Here is a 14,858-nt window from a genome sequence, read left to right as displayed (position 1 = left end):
GGAGGACCAAGAAAAAGCTAGGAGGATTGGCCAGGTTAATAAATGGTTAGAAGGGTGGTGTCATAGTCAGGGGTTTGGGTGTCTTGAACGTAGGACTGAAGTTAGTAGGCCAGGTCTACTGGGGGCTGGTGGAGCTGCTCTGTAAAGAAGGGGAAGAACAGTTTTGGTAGGAGGCTTGCCAGACTGGTCAAGGAGGCTTTAAACTAGATGTGTTGGGGCAGGGGGGCATCATTCCATCCCAACACACCCAGTCAGTTGCCAGAACCTACAATAACTGCTCAGAACAATGTATATATATACCGGCTGCTCCAGCCAACGAGCCGGCTTCAATTGGAGCTCATCTCAGATGCCTCTATACAAATGCCTGTAGTATGGGGAACAAACAAGAGGAATTAGAGATGTGTGCACATCTACAGGGGTATGATATAATAGGCATCACAGAAACGTAGTGGGATGGCTCCTATGACTGGAGTGTTGGAATGGAAGGTTACAGGCTCTTTAGAAAAGACAGGCCTGGCAGGCGGGGAGGGGGAGTTGCCCTTTATGTTAGGGATAGGTTGGAGAGTATGGAACTCTGTCTGGGGGCAGGTGATCAGTTTACAGAGAGTTTATGGATCAGGGTTAAAGGGAAAACAGCTGTGGGAGACATTACTGTGGGAATCTGTTACAGGCCACCTGATCAAGGAGAACCTGTGGATGAAGCACTCTACAGACAGACAGGAAAAGCCTCACGCTTGCAGGCCCTTGTTCTCATGGGGGATTTCAACCACCCTCACATCTGTTGGAACGATGTCACTGCACGGCACAAGCAATCCAAGAGGTTCCTCGATTGTGTGGAAGACAACTTCCTTCTCCAAGTAATAGAGGAGCCGACAAGGAGAGGTGCCACGCTTGACATTGTGCTCACCAACAGGGAAGGGCTTGTTGAGAATGTGGTACTCCAGGGCAGCCTTGGATGCAGCGATCACGAGATGGTCGAATTTGAGATCCCCAAGACAGTGAGAAGAGTGTGTAGCAAGCTCACTGCACCGGACTTCAAAAGAGCAGACTCTGGCCTCTTCAGGAGCCTGCTTAGTAAGGTTCCATGGGATATAGCCCTGGAGGGCAGGGGGGCCCAAGACTGTTGGTTGATATTCAAGGATCACATGCTACAAGCTCAGGAGTGCAGCATCCCAACTAGAAGGAAGTGCAGCAAAAGGGCCAGGAGACCTCCTTGGATGGATAAGGAGCTGCTGAGGAAAATCCAAAGGAAAAAAGAGGCTTATAAAAAATGGAAGCAAGGACAGGCGGCCTGGGTAGAGTACAGGGATGTTGTCCGGGAAGCTAGGGACCAGGTTAGGAAGGCTAAGGCCCAGTTAGAATTAAACCTAGCCAGGGATGTTAAAGATAACAGGAAGGGATTCTACAGGTACGTAGCAAACAAAAAACAAACTAGGGACAACATAGGCCCCATGAGGAATCTTTTGCGAGAACTGACTACACAGGATTTGGAAAAAGCTGAGGTTCTGAATGACTTCTTTGCCTTGGTCTTCACTGGCAACGGCTCTGACTGCACCAGCCAGGTCTTAGAAGGTAGACGCAGGGCCTATGAGAATGAAGACCTTGGGCCCACTGTAGGAGAGGATCTGGTTCGAGACCATCTTAAAAATCTGAACGCTCACAAGTCTGTGGGACCTGATGGAATCCATCTGCAGGTCCTGAAGGAGCTGGCGAATGAAGTTGCTAAGCCACTGGCCATCATATTTGAAAAATCATGGCAGTCAGGTGAAGTTCCTGATGACTGGAAAAAGTGTAATATAACCCCCATTTTCAAGAAGGGGAAAATGGAAGACCTGGAGAATTACAGAGCAGTCAGTCTCACCTCTGTGCCTGGCAAAATCTTGGAGCACATTCTTCTGGACAGCATGCTAAGGCACATGAAAAACAAGGTGCTTGGTGACAGCCAGTATGGCTTCACTAAGGGGAAATCCTGCCTGAGCAGTTTGGTGGCCTTCTATGATGGGGCTACAGAACTGATAGACAGGGGTAGAGCAGGTGATGTCATCTACCTGGACTTGTGCAAAGCTTTCGACACTGTCCCACACAACACCCTTGTCTCTAAATTGGAGAGATATCAGTTTGATAGGTGGACCACTCGGTGGATAAAGAACTGGCTGGATGGCCGCACACAAAGGGTTGTGGTCAATGGCTCAATGTCCTGCTGGAGAGCAGTAAAGAGTGGTGTCCCTCAGGGATCGGTGTTGAGACTGGCCTTGTTTAACATCTTTGTTGGTGAAATGGACAGTGGGATTGATTGTGCCCTCAGCAAGTTTGTCGATGACACCAAGCTGTGTGGTTCTGTTGGTACGCTGGAGGGAAGGAATGCCATCCAGAGGGACCTCGACACATTTGTGAGGTGGGCTAATGCCAACCTTATGAAGTTCAACCATGAAAAGTGCAAGGTCCTACACCTGGGTCAGAGAAATCCCAGGTACAGCTACAGATTGGGCAGAGAAGAGATTCAGAGCAGCCCTGCAGAGAAGGACTTGGGGGTGCTGGTCGATGAGAAAATGAACATGAGCCAGCAGTGTGCGCTCACAGCCCAGAAAGCCAACCGTATCCTGGGCTGCATCAAAAGGAGCGTGACCAGCAAGTCGAAGGAGGTGATCCTGCCCCTCTACTCTGCTCTTGTGAGACCTCACCTGGAGTATTGTGTGCAGTTCTGGTGTCCTCAACATAAAAAGGACATGGAACTGTTGGAACAAGTCCAGAGGAGGGCCACGAGGATGACCAGGGGACTGGAGCACCTCCCGTATGAAGACAGGCTGAGAAAGTTGGGGCTGTTCAGCCTGGAGAAGAGAAGGCTGCGTGGGGACCTAATAGCAGCCTTCCAGTATCTGAAGGGGACCTATAGGGATGCTGGGGAGGGACTCTTCGTCAGGGACTGTAGTGACAGGACAAGGGGTAATGGGTTCAAACTTAAACAGGGGAAGTTTAGATTGGATATAAGGAGGAAATTCTTTCCTGTTAGGGTGGTGAGACACTGGAATCGGTTGCCCAGGGAGGTTGTGAGTTCTCCATCCCTGGCAGTGTTCAAGGCCAGGTTGGATGATGCCTTGTGTGGGATGGTTTAGTGTGAGGTGTCCCTGCCCATGGCAAGGGGGTTGGAACTAGATGATCTTGAGGTCCTTTCCAACCCTAACTATTCTATGATTCTATGACTGTAGTGACAGGACAAGGGGTAACGGGTTAAAACTTAAACAGGGGAAATTTAGATTGGATATAAGGAGGAAATTCTTTCCTGTTATGGGGGTGAGGCACTGGAATCGGTTGCCCAGGGAGGTTGTGAATGCTTCATCCCTGGCAGTGTTCAAGGACAGGTTGGACAAAGCCTTGGGTGAGATGGTTTAGTGTGAGGTGTCCCTGCCCATGGCGGGGTGGTTGGAACTAAATGATCTTGAGGTCCTTTCCAACCCTAACTATTCTATGATTCTATGATAAGTAAAGACTTACCAGGCTGAGTTCTTCTTTCTAACCTCTCCCAACTCTCAAATAAATGCAGGGTACAGACTTCAAAATTTTGATCTAAGTAAGATAAACAGAAGCATGCAGAACACATAGTAATAAGGTGCCTTATATATACATGGCAGTAAAAACCCACCTGCATTAAGTGAGACCCTGCTGATAAAAGATTTGAAGAGTGTCCTGTAAAGCATTCCAAGCATACTGCCAGGTAGCAGTCCCTTTTTTATGTTTTCTACTTGAATATTGTTATGAAGTAAAGTATCTGTTGAGAGTAGATTTCTCTGATACTGTTTCTAGGGAGTTTAATTATAACTCGTTACTGGAATTTGTCCCAGTTGTCTTGCTGCTTCATCCACAAATCATAGTTCTCTGTTCTTAAACTATATTAATCCAGTGTGACTTCTTCTTGGTTCTTATTCCCTTTGTGATCTCTTGAAACTAGGAACAATAAGTTTGACTGTGTTCATCAAAATCTTTTGTAGTGAACCAAAAGAATGAAATTGGAAAAATAGCATTTTGGAGGGTACTATCCTTTTGGAATATTTATGTGGGGTGAGATTGCTCCTTCTCAGATCACAGAACTCTATGCCAGGTGAGCATGCTGTTTGAAGGTTAGCTATGTGTACAGACAGAGCCTGACTGTCCCTTTTGCTTAGGATAATGCACAGGGGAATAATTATCAATCATTTAGAAGTTATTGTATTGTAAATGAAAGGAGAAATAAGCCCTGTATCCTCTTCTGGTGCTGTCAAAATGTACACAGAATGTCCAAGAGTGACTGTTGAGAGACTTTTCTAATAAATGCTTGCATGGGAAAAGCTCTGATGGTTCCCTGGACTCTTTCCAGGAACATCTAGGTTTTCATCAGCTTCTATAATCTTAAACTAATAGAATTGTACCAAGTATTCTTAGCTTGGGGAAAATTATTGAAGGCATAAAACCTGAAGTAATATAACCTATAAAGAAGTTATGGATATACGTATATATTAAAGATCAGGTAACATAATTAAATAGTACATATACATCTATAAATAAAAGAAATTTTCAGAAGAAGTACACAATGATTTAAGCATCAGATTTCCATTCCCTTTCGAATCAGGCCTCTATGTATGTGGCCATTTTTTTGACAATTAACTCCAGTTCTCTATTGTACTCTAACAAATTTGCACCATGTGGTATTTCAGCAGAAAGACTGCAGGATCAGCACATTAGTGCTAAGGACAAGTTTGACAGGGCTGGGGGTGGATGAGTGGTCCAGCGAACATCGTCCTGAAATTCTGCTTCATCAGCTGCAAAAACAGTTATTGTTCTCAGAAGCTGAAGATAGTCAGAATGATTCTATAGGAGCAGGAGTGTCTGATTGTGCATTGAGGCAGCACAGGCCAGGGTCATAAATTTCAGGCATGAATAAAAATCATATTTAAGTGAATAAGAAAGTTTGTGTAACCTTCAGCCAAGGTTTGAAGAGTCAGTTTTATATGCATTGTTTTGAGCTAAAGATGGTAGCTGGTTAATCTTTCTATCTATTTTTCAGGTTACTTTTTTGAATGTTATTTTACATTGACAGCCTATGTTTATTGTTTGAAGTGGAATCTACACAATAACTTAAGAATGTAACTATTGTTTATTATTACTTTTTTTAATTCTTTGGAGTAAGATATCAAAATCATTAGCTGACTTTTAAATTTTAAATGTAGCCATAAATATTTATGTCATTTCCATCTATTGGTAAGGCTAACTGTAGGAAAACGTGTTAGTTGAGAGACACAAAACCAGACAAGGTTTTAAAGTACTCAGGAAAAAAAATTGTTACCTTTTCATAAGGAGTGAAAAAGCAGCAAAGACTCAATTTCTGAACTGAATGTAACAACATCTGGATTACATTTTGTTTGCTTGGAGATTTGGGGGGGTTTGTTTGTTTGTTTGTTTGTTTTCTATTTTACTGCATTAGACAGAAGGAAACTCTTTCTTTACCCTGTTTAGATGTTTGCATCATATATTGTTCTAATCTACAAAAAGATACTATAAGCTCTTGTGAAGGATAAATTGCATTGAAGAATGCTAAATAGTTATGAAACGGAAAAGAGGGAGTTTTACATCTACCTGAAAAAATGTTGCTTTTTAGGGGTGAAATGCAGGTAGGGACTCCTAATTTAACAAACGTAAAAGTAAATATGGCAGATAAACAAGTAATTTAAAAAGGAAGAACATCCTTTACTGGGAAAGGTGGAGAGAAAAAAAAAAAGATTTTTGTAGTGAATGAGTATCAGTGTAAAACCTCTGAAAGATCTGTACAGATTACTTCTAAAGTCCACAAAATGAAGATGCCTATGTAGAGGCTAAAACCATGATAGCCACCTTTTCAGGAAAAGAAGAGGTATTTCTGTTTTACCTTCAGTTAAACTGTGGGTGTTGTTTTGTTTTTTGAAGAGTTTTGTAAATATGCTGTATGGTTTGGATATTACAGGCAAATGCTTATGTGCCATTGCTCTTTACCTGGTATTACAGGTGATGTAAGGAAACAGGATTACAAAAAGGCTTCTATCATTCAAAAATTTGATGATTTTTAAAAGTAAGACTTGAAAGAATAGAATGCATTTGCATTTGAATACAAGCCAGACATACACCATCACAAAGGCTTGAAAAATCAAGTAACCTTCTGTAAGGGTGACTGTGCTGTGAGCCTAGACATTGCCCAAAGGGAAGATTATGGAAGTAGAAAAGGGGAGTCATGGGGAGGGGCTTGATACCACTTCTCTTGACTGACTGGTGTCTCACCCACTCCTGAAATCAAGGTGAGAAAAGGTTACAGAAGTACAGGAACTACAGCCAATAAATGCGGCACACGCAAACCTCTGGTGCACTCTTCTCTACACTGAACACCCGCAGTGGGAGGTTTGATGATGGATTGAAGACTGACGATCTCCCAGTCTCTTTCACCCCACCCTCTCACCCCCTTTTTCTTTTCTCTCTTTTTTCTTAAAATTGGTAACACAAGGCCTACCTTGACTTCTCATAAACCCACATAGCTTAGGTGGAATACAGTTGTAAGAAGGCTAAAGTTTACAGAATATTTGTCCATTAAATTTGGTGTTTATGTATGGACCTTAAATGTTACCTCACCTCAATCCACGCTGCAGGGATTTGCTTGTCCTAGTCACTCTCCCCTTCTCATAGGTGGGATGTGACATCTCCAGGCAACTGCTGGTGACCTTGAAGGCTTCTGGTATGCATCTGCGGCATCAGGTAAAAGCTTGAAACCCCAGATGGCAAGAAGAGTGTCCCAGAAGTATACTTCTGAGTATAAGTTATAAGTTTTAGGGAATTACCATAAACAATAATACAAGTACTCCACAGTTCCTGGAACTTTCTGTTTAAAAAAATTCAAGCAGCCTTATGGTTTATTGCCATGGACATCAAAAGCATACTTTAAAAAATCATAGTTTGCAAAGATCTGTGGATTATAGCTAAATACATGCAGAATATTTTGCTGAAGTAGTGTTCCATGCTTGATTTAATATGATTTAATAACATATATGTTTCAAAACTCTCCTCCCCCCTGAGAACTTTGGCAAGACACAAACATAATTTTGAAGGCAATATTAGCTAGTGTCATTGCAGTCCTTCAGCAGTATCATGAATGCCAACTAATGGGAGAGACGTGTCAGGAGCTGTTGTTGGGTACATAAATTGTTAATGAGTCAGAGCACTGTAGAGCTAGAGTATGATGGCACAGAAGAAAGCAGAGCAAGCAAGGATCCACTACTCATTCTCTGTTTGTGTCCCAGTTATCTTTCCCATTTTTAATCACAGTGGTGGTTTCTAAGGTCCAGTCCTCAAAGCATCAATTTGGTTCCAAGCCTATAAAACAAGGACAAATGAAAGAAAGTATGTCACATCAAACCTAAGAAGATAGAGTGACTAGTGTGAACATAGAATCCATCAGATTTTAGAGGTTAACCAGCTATAGCATTTATAGCTCAACTTGAATAATTAGAAACAGGATAAATTGGTGTGAAAGTTCATTACCTATGTAAATGCTTCTGTAAGCAACTACATGGAAAGAGCAATTTGCAGATGAATTCCACAAATATGGAAGAAGTCTGAACTGGGTATCAGTGATTTAATGACACTCCTGGTATATTCCAGAATATTTTGGCTGATGTGGGACAAGAGTAACCTACCACAAACAAGCCTAAAACTGAAAGGAAATGGTTGTTTACAATACACAGTAATTTTTTTTTCAGTGATATTCTTTGAGTAGCATCTTTGGATGCTGTTTGCATTTTTAAAGTATTTTAAACATGGTTTTCCAAAATACTAATATGATACCAACATGACTCAGACTTCATTTCAGTTACAGTTTTACCCATTCCTGGTCCTGTTCTCAAACTTCATTTTCTTACTGGATGACAAAGGCACATAGGTAATACACTTACTGAGAAAGGGAAAATTTGCCTTTCTTTTTAATTACTTACTGAATTTTAGATTGCTTGGATATCAATATGCAAAGCCAAAATACAACTAGCAACATATAACCTTCATTATTTTTATTTTCTGCACACAGAGTCCATGAAATCCCACATTTCCATTTATTAAAGATGCATATCTTCCTAACCTTGAACAAGAAATTGCTGATAAAAAAGACACCAACTTTGAGTGAAGTATAGACAATGGCCTTAGAATACACCTGCCTTACCTGCACAGTACTAGAATTAATAAATGTCTTAACAGGGATAGGAGGAAGCAGCGTTGGTAGTTACTGAATTTGAGCCAAACTTTCAGTTATTTAAATGACGAATTGAGTACTTTGAGTTTCGATCTGCACCTGAAACTCAAAGACTTTAAAGAATTGCTCTCAATTCACAAATTGTTTCTTATAGAAATCTTGTGAGAAGAAACAGTATTCTGCAAACTTGTGGTCAGAAGAGTCAGTGACAGCAATGTCTCTAATCAGTCCTCTGGGGTATATATGACAACTGAGCACCTTACTCCCTCTTCTGGTTCTTAAATATGTTTATCAGAGCATATGGCATAATCCAAGATGTTAAGATTACAGGGTTTGAAAATTCCTTCCATTTGGCCTGCATCATGTTTTTTTCAGATTGGTAAAAATCCCTATTAAAAAAATACCAGAACCTGAATATTAGCAACCTTTCTCATTGAAGGTTGCTAGTAGATAATTTTAGCACTAGATAGGAAGCATATGTTTACTTTCTAATTAAATTTTGCCTGTCAGCAATCTAGTGTGAAGGAACCAAAAATAGTGATTGAATGTTCTTCCCAATACACAATTACTTTTGTGATTCTATTAACCTTTCACCTCCTAGCAATTAGATCAGTTGCACACTCCCTGGAGAAGAGTGGCTGTGAAGAAAATCTACATGTCCATAGAAAGCAAAGCTTAGTTGCTCTAGCCACAACAATAATTCTCATTAGAGGTTTTAAGAGGCATTTAAAACATTTTAATTGCAGCTGTTAAAGATGCCCTTCTGAATATTCAGCAGTTATTAGGAAGAGATTTGTTAACCCAGAGTGTAATAACAAGTAATATGACGATGCTGGTGACATAAGTTGATTACTTTATCACCACGATATAATATGTGTTATTTATCAGTGTCAACACAGTATCTCTATTAGAAAAAGCTATAATTATTTAGTAATATGTTAATGCTGCTGCATTATCTCTCGGTATCTATGCAGCAAACCAGTGAATTCATATCCTCATTATATTCAATATGTCAGGTATTATGTAGATATTTCCCAATACTTTCAGTGTTCTTTGTGAGAATATTTTTATGGACAGCTTCTTGGGATACAAATAGATCTTTCTACTAATATTCATCAGCTATATCTGCATTTGAGAACTGCTTTGTATTCAGTACTGTAGGTATTCTGAATACTTTTTGGTTATGTTAAAATATTAATGCAGTACTGCACTAACAGCAGTGTGGAATATTGAAAGATACACCGAAGTCTAGAGAGATTTGTAAACCAGGTTAAAATGAATCTTACTTTGCAAGGAACTTTTTTTTTTATATTTAGTATTTAAATGGAGAAGTCTGCTATTCTGTGATGCTAACAACATCACAAACAAGCAACATACCTTTTGATTCTGCAAGTCCATACTCATTAGAAGCAACTAATTTATTTTTTTTTCTGTCTCATGAGGGAAATGGACATGCTCAGGTGCATATAGAGGAGGGCTGTAAAGATGATCAGAGGGCTAGAGTACCTCTCTTATGAAAACAGGATGATCAGAGAGCTAAAGCACTTCTGTGAAGACAGGCTGAGACAGTTGGGGTTGTTTAGATGAGAAAACTGCAAGGAGAACTTATAACAGTCTTCTAATACCTGAAAGGCACCTACAAAAAATCTGGAGAGGGACTTTTTACAAGAACATGTAGGGATAGGACAAGGGAATGGTTTTCAGCTGAAAAAGGGTGAATTAAGACTAGGTGTTAAGAAGAAGTTCTTTACCGTGAGGGTTGTGAAACACTGGAACAGGTTGCCCAGAGAAGCTGTGGCTGCCCCATCCCTGGAAGTGTTCAGGGCCAGGCTGGACAGGGCATGAGCAATCTGGTCCAGTGGAAGACATCCCTGCTCATGGCAGGGCAGTTGGAACTAGATGATCTTTAAGGTCCCTTCCAAACCAAACAGGTCTGTGATTCTATCATAGAATGATACACCACAAGTAAACCATCAGATCTCATGAAAGTTAGTTCAGAGTGTTTAAATGAACATATCTGTATTATTTCTGCATTTAACAAAGTTTCTACTACTATTTGTTTTTTTTTGTAAAAGTGGTAGAACCTGTATGAAAGTTACATTGCAGGTCATTGCACCATAAAACAATGCTTTACATGGAATTATAACCAAATATATAATAAATAACATTCATCTTTATGTCTAGTTGTGGTCTTGGCAGGGTTGGGTTAATTTGATGATCTTAAAGGTCTTTTCCAACCTAAATAAATAATTGCATGATGCTATGATACAATAACTACCTCTAATTATATATTAATCAACCATATAAGTGACATAATTAGGTATATTACAGTATATTGTAGAGAAAAGCAACCACATCTCTCAATACCAATTTCTCTACATAACTGCTTTAATAAATTGCTCTACCTATAGCACATTTTGTATCAATGTAAAATTAATAATGTGAGGAAAATCACTGCAACCAACAAGATCCCAGATGTTACTGTGTACAAAAGGGCTTTATTTAGCAAAATAAAACATGCCACTGGGCAATTTTAAGGTAAAATGTGCAATTAACTGAATGTTCTTACACAGTTAGTAGCAAGACTTTAATCCAGTACAGAGTAAAATGAGCAAACAATGTCAATTTTGTAGATCAGCAAATGATGAAATATAACTACACCTGAGGTGGAATTTATATCCACTAGCTGGGCTTCTGCAGTGTTTCCATGAAGTATTACATGTGAGTCCTAGCCATTATTTATTGTCCAATAAAAATGGATTTTGAAAATATAATCTTACTCCCGTTTATGGGAAAACCTAAATTTACTAATTCTTGACTTTTCTGAAAAAGTGAAGCATGGTGGCTATTTGCAATTTTGTATATAGAGCACTCACTGAGACTCCTTGTAGATGTGATTCATACTAGAGACGAGAAACTATTTATGTTATTAGATTAGATAGTATTTGGTCAGTTAAAATGCCACAGGTTTCCTATAATGGTGACCAAACTGTTTTGCAATTCCTTTACTTTTTTGGCCCTTCCTAGGGTGGCTGGCTCACTGGCTTGTGCTGCCATGCCTTGCAGCAGAGCTACTCTCCCCCATGTCTTCCTCAGCACCTGATGCCATGTCCTCCTCCACTGCCTTCATCACCTCTGTGGCCCTTTGCTGGACTCAGCAGGCTGGAAATGTGCCTGGTACTGGTATCTAGAATTAACGGTTTGAGCACTGAAAGATCCTGGAGAAAATGACCAGCCTATTTCTCTCTAGATTCTCCTTCTTCCTCTTTTGGGAGATTGGAGGGATTTTTCTTTCCTTTAGTCTGAAGGCATCTTTTGTAGTTGCCAAGTCTTTTTAAAGATTTTTGGGGGGGTCTCACAAAGACATCAGCCAAATCCTTCAGCACTCATAGGTACACACCCTCAGCACACAGGAGTTCATATAGTCCCAGTTTGCTAAAGAATTCTTTAAGATAATCCTCTTCTACCACGAGTGTATTTTCCTTGATCCAGACTTTGCCCCTGGTTTCTGGAACGTGGGATTTCCAATAGCTGGTATTTTTGATAGAGACTGAGGCAAAGGCACATTCAGTACCTGAGCATTTTCCTGTATTGTGGGTCACCAGGTTTCTTACCTCATTCAGCGTGGGCCCAGTTTTCTCTTCTCTTTACTACTGATGAATTTAGAGAAGCCCTTCTTGTTGCATTTGGCATCCCTTGCCAGATTCAACCCTCTGTACATTTCGGCTTTCCTACTCATGCATCCCTCTGCATGTTCACTTAGTGTCTTCATATTTCTCCCAGAATACCTGTCCCTGCTTCTACGTTTTGAATGCCCTTTTATTTTTGAGTCTCGTAAGGAGGTTCTTGATCATCCATGCAGGCTTCCTAACATCTTTGCACAATTTCTCATGCACTGGAGTTGCCAACTCTTGATCTTGGAGGGAGTGACTCTTTAATACCAACCAGGTTTTTTTGTCCCACTCTACCTTCCTGGGATTTATCCAGTGGGACTCCTTCAAGCATATCACTTTGTCCTGGGTTTGGCTGTAGCAGTTATTTTTCTCCTTCTTAGTAGCTGGTGTAGTGCTGTGTTTTTTCTTAAGTCTGAGAACAATGCTGATAGCACAACGTTTTTAGTTGTTGCAATGTAATGTTTACTTCGATTAAGGACTTTTCAGTCTCTCATGCTCTGCCTGTGAGGAGGGGCAGAAGAAGCCGGGCAGAAGCAGAGACAGGACACCTGACCCGAACTAGCCAAAGGGGTATTCCATACCACAGCACGTCATGTCCAGTATAGAAACTGGGGGAGTTACCTGGAAGGCCCAGATCAATGCTCGGGTCAGTCAGTGAGTGGTGAGCAATTGTATTGTGCATCACTTGTGTTTATTTCTTTTTTCCTTTCCCCTTTTAGTTTCATGTTTGCTCCCCTTGTTATTTCCCTTATCATTATTATTATTGGTGGTAGCAGTAGTGGTTTGTGTTATACCTTAGTTAATGGACTCTTCTTATCTCAACCCATGGGAGTTACATTCTTTCATTCTCCTCCCCATCCCTCTGGGTAGCAGTGAACGAGTGACTGCGTGGTTCTGAGTTACCAACTGGGCTTAAACTGGAGCACACTTAAAAGTCCAAAGTTGTGATTTTGTATTTTGCCCTTCACTCTTCTCTCAACATCCTGAACTTCACATGGCACAGTCACTGTAGTCAAAGGCTGCTTTTGACCTTAACATCACTGGCAAACCTCTCCTTGTTTATGACTATGTAGTCTGTTAGAGCACCTCTCTTGTTTCCTCTGCCACTTTTGTCAGGCACATACTGTCAATGCTCTTTAGGAGCCTTCTTGATTGCTTGTGCCCTGCAGTGTTGTTTCTTCAGCAGTTAATAGATTTCCCTAGTGGGATCAAGACCTGCAAACTTAAGACTACTTCAGGCTTTATGTGGAAGACCTCATCCATCTGCTCTTCTTGACCAGATGACTTATAGCAGACACCCAGTACAGTATCACCTATACTAGTCTCCCCTGTCAGCACTCTCAGCTGTTAGGCTTGCCTGGAACTAAAGTAATCCTACTTTGTCCAGCTAAACAGAATAATTTGCAAATAATGCAACATTTATTTCTGCTATGTTCCTAGAACTAGTTAGCATAACACTATTGAGTATTTATTTGATCAGTAATAGATTGTGTACTTGAAAATTCTCAAGAATATGATCCTAAGCTTTAAAAAAACAGCTTTTATGGTTTTGCATAAAACATTGCAAAACATTGCAAAACTAGTTTTCAGGGGAAACAATAGTAACCGTGCAAATTATTGCAATTTACTGTACAGGCTGTGAAGCTAACAGTAATGAGTATTTTTGCAAGCTTTTCTTAATATGCAAAGGTTATGTGTTTTCTCTTGGACCTAAAAATAGTCTGTCAACATGCCTAACCTTCCTCTCCAGCATGGCTACCTGTCAAGTCTGATTGACAGTGAAAAATGAGTTAAATAAAAAATCTGATACCTCTTTGTCAAGAGTTGCTCAGCTGACCTTGTGCTTCACTGATTTTGGTAGATTCCATGATGTTACATCTCCCCAGCTTCAATTCTTTTAGGAAGTAGCTGTTTGGCACATTATTTTTTTCTTTTTTAATTAATAAAAGTTCTGTCACTGGGAATGCTAATCTGTGCATGGAAGACTAGCTAAAGAAAGTAGGATATATTAAATATATATATAGCCTGTTACCCAAAAGCAGGTGGAAAGAACTGAAGCAACACCCTCCACCTTGCCAGTTAGAAAAATAAAACTGCAAAAGACATGAAAGTGGTAAACCACCTTAATCTGTGTTTTCTAACCTTGACTTGGGCTGGAAATATCAAAGCAGGAAGCATCACCTATCATAGTTAGTAGTGTAATATTTGCTCCTATTCACTTTCTGGAAATGTGATCCCTGCCTTGAAGGTGGAAGATGTTGCTGCCCATGGCAGCAGGGATAGGAACTAGGTAATCTTTAAGGTTTCTTACCATTCTAACCATTCTATGATTCTGTGCAATAACAATTTTTTTTTTTTTTTCTCTGAGGTCATGATAAAGAAACTGTGCTGTACAGACATTGTTACTTTTTCTTCTGGGCATGAAAAAAAAGGAATCTCCAACAGTTTCCAAAGCCTGATGAAAATACAGTTTTATAGGCAGTAAACAGAAATGGATTTCCTCACTGCTAATTACAGTAGTGGTCTGAATATCCTAGACAAAGATACTTGGTTAGTGCCAGGAGCCTTACATCATCAAAACTGCAAGACCTACATCTTCTCTGACATGTGATAAGGATATGTCTCTATAAGGATACTGTTGCATGGTAAAGTTATTGCTTTGTTAAGTACATCAGAAGCTTGAGCTCTGGTCAGCATTACTGGTTGTATGGTGACCATGAGCTGTGGATGCTAGTCTCCTAATGTATAGGTAGAGAAGAGCTTCAGCTCATGATGTATGGCCTTACAGGCAGCCGTATCTAAGTTGCTCTGAAAGAGCAAGCAGCAGTGCATAAGAGAGGACAAACAGTGTCACATCCCTCCATAAGTGGTCAAGAGAATATGACCCCAAATTTCTGCTTTTCAATAAAGGCTTGAATATTGGACAACTTTCTCTAACTTAAAGCAAGAAA

Source organism: Lathamus discolor, chromosome Z (genome assembly GCF_037157495.1).
Source record: "Lathamus discolor isolate bLatDis1 chromosome Z, bLatDis1.hap1, whole genome shotgun sequence".
Classification (NCBI taxonomy): Eukaryota; Metazoa; Chordata; class Aves; order Psittaciformes; family Psittacidae; genus Lathamus; species Lathamus discolor.
The sequence above is the reverse complement of the archived record's forward strand: the minus strand, read 5'-3'. Positions refer to the sequence as shown.